At 39.5% G+C, this 7,271-nt stretch overlaps 1 long non-coding RNA gene across 1 annotated transcript in view; it reads left to right on the forward strand.

The window, feature by feature from the left end:
• The first annotated feature begins 3,310 nt into the window (after positions 1 to 3,310).
• Positions 3,311 to 7,271, forward strand: part of LOC146891822 (uncharacterized) — a 49,944-nt gene continuing 45,983 nt past the window's right edge. The window contains exon 1 of the long non-coding RNA XR_015005430.2: positions 3,311 to 3,554. This is a non-coding gene — a long non-coding RNA (uncharacterized LOC146891822). The remainder of the gene's footprint in view (positions 3,555 to 7,271) is intronic.

Genomic DNA, 7,271 nt, shown 5'->3' on the forward strand with positions numbered 1-7,271 from the left:
TCTTTTACTTTGAGGTAGTGTCTATCTTTAAGGTAGAGGTGTGTTTCTTGTATGCAGAAGGATGGACCCTGTTTTCATATCCAGTCTGTTAGCCTGTGTCTTTTAATAGATGAATTAAGTACATTGATATTAAGATATATTAATGGCCAGTGATTGTTAATTCCTGTCTTTTTTTTCTGGTGGTAGTGTTTATGTTTCTTTTTCTTTGATGTTTGTGGGTGTCATATTATCTGTTGCCTATGGTTTTGAGGGTATAGTTGGCTTCCTTAAGTTAGAGTTGTCCTTCTAATATTTTTGTAGGACTGGATTTGTGGATAGGTATTGTTTAAATCTGGGTTTATCATGGAATATCTTATTTTCTCCATCAATGTTTATTAAAAGCTTTGCCAGTATAGCACTCTGGGCTTGCATCTGTAGACTCTTAGTGTCTGCAGCAATCTGTCCAGGATCTATTGGCTTTCAGGGTTTCCATTGGGAAGTCAGATGTAATTCTGATAGATCTGCCTTTATATGTTACTTGACCTTTTTCCTTTGAAGCTCTTACTTTATTCTTCAATTCTTTTCTTTTCTTTTATTTATTTTATTTTATTCTTTATTCTGTAAGCTTAGTGTTTTAATTATTATATGGTGAGGGGACTTTTTTTGGTTTAGTGTATTTGCTGTTCTGTAAACTTTTTGTACCTTCATAGGCATTTTTTTCTTTTTAGATTGGGAATGTTTTCTTCTATGATTTTGTTGAATACATTTTCTGTGCCTTTGATCTGGAGTTCTTCTCTTCTGTCCCTATTTTTCTTAGGTTTGATCTTTTCATGGTGTCTCAGATTTCCTGGATGTTTGGTGTTAAGGATTCATTGGATTTAACATTTTCCTTGACAGATAAATCTATTTCCTTTACCATATATATCTTCAACTCCTGAGATTCTCTCTTCCATCTCTTGTAATGTTGGTTATGTTGGCATCTGTAGTTCTTGTTTGTTTACCCAGATTTTCTATTTCCAGAATTTCCTCAGTTTATGTTTTCTTTATTGCTTCTATTTCAGTTTTCAAGTCTTAAACTGTTTGAACTGTTTGCTTCACATGTTAGGTTGTTTTTTTTCTTGGTTTTCTTGCCTTTCTTTAAGAGATTTACTGATTTATTCCATTTTTGTTTGTCTTTTCCCTCTATTTCTTTAAGAGAAATTTTCATTTCCTCTTTAATGGTCTCTATCATCTTCAGAAAGTTATATTTAAGAACTTTTTTCTGCTTCTTCTGGGTTAGGATGGTCAGGTTTTCCTTTTGTAGGACCACGAGGTTCAAATGTTTCCCTATTGCTCTTTAGGTTGTTGAATATATTCTTACATTGGTGCCTGCCCATCTCTTCCTCCAAGGGGTGCAGTTGGGGGTTGTGCTTCAGGGGGTCTCTCTTCCTCCAGTTGGTACAGGTGGGGCCTGTGGTTTAGGTTGTCACTCTTCCTCCTGGTGAAGATAGGGCTGTGCCTCTGGTAGTCACTGATGTGGCTCTGGGGGCTCCTCTCCAGGTGCATTCAGGGTCAAAGCTCCAGTGGTTGTAAGTGCAGTGTGGGGGATGGTTGCAGTTGTGGTGAAGCTTCCCTGGGGTCTCTGGGGTTTTGGTGTGAGAGGTCCTTTTGTCTAAGTGTTGATTTTATTGGTTCATGAATAAAGAAACTGTCTTGGCCTGTTGATAGGGCAGAACTTAAGTAGGTGGAGAAAACTGGACTGAATGCTGGGAGAAGGAAGGTGGAGAGAGAGATGCTATGGAGCTGTGGCCAGAGTCAGACATGCCAAAGCTTTGCTGGTAAGCCACTGTCATGTAGTGATACACAGATTAATGGAGATGGTTTAAATTAATATGTAAGAGTTGGCCAATAAGAAACTAGAGCTAATGGGCCAAGTGGTGATTTAATTAATACAGTTTTCTGTGTGGTTATTTTGGTTCTGGGTGACAGGGATGAACAAGTGGCCTCTATGCAACAAATTGGCATCCTTGCAACAGAGTTTGGTGGTTGAGGGTTGGGCATGGGATGTTCTTCTGTGGGTTAGGGCCTGGGGAGCAGGGCTATCCAACCTGGGACTCAGATACTCACTTCTCCAGGGGCAATCAGGGGCAAGGCTCCAGTGGTCAGAGATGCAGTGGGGGATGGCTGCAGGTGTGAAGAGACTGGTCCCAGGTCTCTGGGTCTTCACTGTGTGGATTTGGGGCATGGAATGTACCACTGTGGGCTAGGGTCAAGATCACTGGGCCCTTCAGCTATAAACTCAGACTTTCACCTCTCCAGGGGCAGCCTGGGCCAAGGCTCCAGTGGTCAGAGATGACCCTGTTTTATGTTTTAAGAGAATGTTTCATATAGTCCAGGGTAGTGTCAAATTTACTATATAGCCACACTATGCTATTTCTGATCCTCTTGCTTCTATCTTCTGAATAGTTACAGATGTATACTAAAGCAATTGGTTTTATGTAGTGGTGAATATTGAACCTAGGGCTTTATTTGAGCATGCCTGGCAAACACTCTACCAACTGTCTGTTTCCTGCCTGCATGAGCTGGGCAGCTCTGCTCAACAACATGGTCTTCATGGCAATCCTCTGCTCTGCCACTGACCCAGAAGCATGGAGCCCTGTGACTGCCGCCAAAGTAAATCTCTCCTTCTTTTAAGTAGCTATGGCAGGTGTTATGTTGCTATGATGACACAGCGACTAACACAGTTACAGCCGGAGTCAAAGGTCATTCTTCAAGTTGTTTTTCTCAGGTGCACATGGCTGAAAATGACTGGATTCTGCTTCTTTACTGCCCCCTGCAGTAAAGAAGGCCTTGATGTCTAATTCAATTTATTTTTCTGTCTCTGGCAATTGGTTCACAGACAACTAACGGCAATACTAAACAAATGAAAAACCCAACCAATGGCAATGTGAAAGCACATGATTATTGGGACTTCTCATGGTCACAGTGCTTCTCATAACAATTTTATCTTTCTTAACCTCCTTCATTCATAAAGGAAAATTATAAGCGATTTAAAGAGGGAATTTTGAGAAGTGGTTAGCATACCATGACACACAAAACAACAAATTCTTGGTTTTGCTACTCTGCTTTTTATAACTTTACCTTTTCTCATGTTCCTCACACCTGGTGACACACACCTCACTGATACCAAAGTCTCCACCCAGTCAGTGCCTCCCTATTAAACTCATAATGAAGTTGTCCTAGTCAATATGTATTTGATGATCACATGCTTGCACTGTGACCTTTGCCCTAACACTCACTGTGACTCACTAGAGATATATACCACCTCTCTTAAACACACTCAGCATCTCTCTCACCGAGAAACCAGTCATCTGGTGCTCACAGGGTGGGCCAGCCTATGGATTTCTAACCAAAGTATGATCTTACTTAAAAACTTTTTATTTTAAAAATATTTTTATTCAGTTTTAAAATTATGTGTATGCATGTGTGTCTGTGTGTGGGCCTTTATAGGCACATGAGTTCAGTGTCTATGAAGATTAGAAGAGAACATCAGACACCCTGAAGCTGGAGGTATGGGTGGTTGTGAGCTACCTGAGGTGAGTCCTGGAAACTGAAATTGCCCCCTGTATCGTGCTCTTACCCACTGAACCTCTCTCTCCAGCCCACATCAACCTTTTTAATGCTTTGAGTTGATGTTTCAAGGCAACAACAGCACATACAGATAGGCTTCAAATTTAATGTTCTATTTCCATGAAACTAGCTTTAGTCTCATAATTTGTTGGCCTTTCTTTGCTACTTCTTACAATTTATGTATAGCATATTCCCTGTGGCCTCATGTGTTCGGATACCTAGTCCCCAGCTAATAGTACTGTTTGGGGAGGTTGTGAAACCTCTAGGAGGTAGGGTCTAGCTGTAAGTAGATTTCTGGGATGTGGGGCTGAGGGGACTGAGATATAGAGCTTGGCATATTTTTTTAGAACTACGTTATTTGGTAAATTCTTATCCAAATACAATCAATAGAGATCATATCCACTTCCCCCTATTCCTCTGATTCCTTTCAGTTTCCTCCTGGCATTCTCCTCCCAACTTCACGTCTCTTTTTCCTCCTCCTTCTTTCACAATCCATGGAGTACCATTACCAGTACCATTACATGGCATAGGGCCAGCCTCTGGAGGATGGGCAACCTACCAGGGACCACAGCATGAAAGAAAACTGGCTTTCCCTTCCCCAACAGCTATTACTGGCCAGACGCTTATCAGTCAGAGCAGGGTCTACCCTATTCAAACTGGAGTATTGACTGGCTTTATCTTGTGCAGATCATTTAATTTTTTTCTGGTTATAAACTGATTGGCCTAGTAGCTCAAACTTCTTATTAACTCTTATAACTTATATTAGCCCATTATTCTTCTCTATGTTAGCCACGTGGCTTGGTACCTTATTCAGCAAGGCAGTCACATCTTGCTTCTTCTGTGTCTGGGTCATGACTGCAGACCAAGCTTTTCTCTTTCCAGAATTCTTCTGTTCTTGTTGCCCTGCCTCTACTTCCTGCCTGATTGTCCCACCTATACTTCCTGCCTGGCTACTGGCCAATCAGCATTTTATTAAAATACAATTGACAGGGTACAAACCATTGTCCCATAGCACTTCCTCCCTTTTCTTTAAAACAACAACAACAACAACAACCAAGAACTCTGAACCTAATATTCTTTGTTTAGCTTTTCTTCTGACCATTATTTATAACAACTTATAACCAACATTCTAAACAAAGGAAAATAACCATAGTCCATTTGGGGGGGGGAAATGTGGGTATAGTTTTCCAGGCTACTTTCAGCTGGTTGGGGGCACTGATAATCTTATGGGGACCTAAAGAAAATTTAGAATTATGATCAAGTCCTGACTGGAGTATCCTGTGAGTCTTGATCATCTCAGGCAACAGTCTTGAATCTGTTCTGGATGTAGAACTCAGACATCTGGGCCATCTGTTCCTACCAGAGATTTCTCAGGTGGTCTTCCTTGATCAAACCTAATTTTTCTTAACTCAGAATGAATCCACAGCCTCTCATTTCCTGTGGAAACAAAAGCAGATTCTCTTCTCCAAAGTAACATACTTTTGACTTCAGTTTTGAAGTCAAGGTATTTTCAAAGTACTATGCGTTCCAAGAGTTCTATGTCTCTGAGTTGCTTTCTTTATCATATTTATTTTATTTGTCTATACCTTAAGTTGCTTTAAAAAGCATTAGAAGTTATTTTTCATAGCTTTATCATTTTTTTTTTCTTGCCTGAGGGTCAGCTTCTCCTGAGATATAGTTGATGTTGCGAGCTGTGGATATATGGCTTCTTGGTAAGAGTGACCTTGATGCAGGAAGATCATTCCAAAGGGTGCCATCTAGAGGCAGCACAGGTGAACTGCAGACACTTGCTTTTAGAAAGAACTGGACTGTGTTATAAAATTAATGATTGCAGGTGGTATACTAGACATACAACACTGGAGATACAGAAAACAAGAAGAGCATTGTCTTTGTTTTCTATCAGCACACAGGCTAACAGATATAGGCAAGGCAATGTGGTTAGTTAGATATAGGCAAGGGAACACAGAAGGAGAACTGGGTAAGCAAGGAGACAGGACAGTGATTTCCCTTCTTTTTAAATTATAGTTATCCTTCTTTTCCTCCTCCTTTTCTTTTTCTTCTCTCCCTCCCCCCTCCTCTTTTGCATTTTGATATAATGTCTGACGCAGCTTGAACTGACTTCAAAGTCCATTTGTAGCTGAGGATGACTCTGAACTCCTAATCTTTCTGCCTCCGCCTCCCAAGTGCTAGGATTATGAGCATGTACCACTATGCCTAGCTGATATCACCACTAAGGTGAGTATATCCATTTGACAGTCCAACATGGATACGCTCACCTCAGCTATGATCTAAAGGATGTCCTAAGATTGAAACGTTGCCTTATCAGGTCCCAATCACCTCAGAAATAATCACCAGCCTGTCTGCCGAGTAATCCAATCATGCGATTGTCTCTGTATTAAGGTATCAAGGGCACACCAACTATCACAATGAATTTAGAAGACTGTCCAGGGTCATCTCGTCAAACAAGACTAGGTCACTGCGTGGCACATGAATGCCACTGGCTGTCTGTGTTTTCACTGAGTTAAACCCAGCCCCACATTGAGATACCAGGACCTCTTTGATCTGCCTTTCAAATATCTTTCCAGAATTAGGGTCACAATGTGAATAAAGTATCAGGAGAAAAGATGACCTAGGTTTGCTGTAACTTAAACTCATTCATGAAAAGAACATTTTTTCCTAGTTTTAAGTTATTCATCCATGACACTGATATAAATCATGCCACACAGTGTTGTTTCGCTATTCAAATAAGATAATGTATTTTGAGTAATTGGTATACTAATTATAATTAAAAATGACTGCTGATGTGATAATTTATAATCCCTGCACTGATTCACACTTCACCTTTGTATTTGTCGTTGGGAATATTCTGTGGTTCAGGCTCATGTACTTTCTTGATTCTTGTTAGGCAAAATTCCACTTGTCCTCATCATATTTGATTATCTTTATGAATCCTTTCTCCATAGCCAATGAGATTATTTATTCTTTACTAGTCTGTTGCAGAAGTAAGAGTGGTAATTTTGTTTTATTTTTTAAAAGGGATGTGAAGAAATGGTACTTAACTGTCTCTTCAGGGTCACAGCAGTTTATCTTTTTTTCTGTTGACTTGTTACTTTGTACTGGCCATTCATAAACAAAACGGTGATTCTATTGATGTTAATTATTCAGAATAATAATAACACGTGTTCGCCATGTCCTGAACATAACACTTGATGGTAAAGAGAAGCATTGCCTGTTTACTGTCATTACACAACAGTAAAGAGTTTCAGGATGCTTATCTGCATTCATGTGTGAATACTACCTACACCAACAGTCAAATAAAACACTTTCATTCTTTCAGTTCATATGCTTTTATTGAAGAAAAATACAAAAATAAGCATATTTAGTACTGTGTTGTGATCAGAAATATCTACTCCCAAAGGGAATTTTTTGAAATAAGTTTTTGAATAAATTTATAAATATTGTCATATTCTAAGTGAGTTCTTTTTTTTCCCAATTTTTTTTACAAAAGAGCCCATTTACTAATTAGTAATTCTATCTCCTCAAGCACTGTCAAACAGATGTTCTTATGCTTATTTATCAAAATGTATTGCTTAAACTTTCCTGTTTTTTTGTCAGGCCTTAATGTGAATGTGATAGCAAGTTCACCTCCTAAGCAAATGCTCCAACTGTTACCTTGCTTTATC

Source organism: Myodes glareolus, chromosome 13 (assembly GCF_982192425.1).
Source record: "Myodes glareolus chromosome 13, mMyoGla1.1, whole genome shotgun sequence".
Taxonomy (NCBI): Eukaryota; Metazoa; Chordata; class Mammalia; order Rodentia; family Cricetidae; genus Myodes; species Myodes glareolus.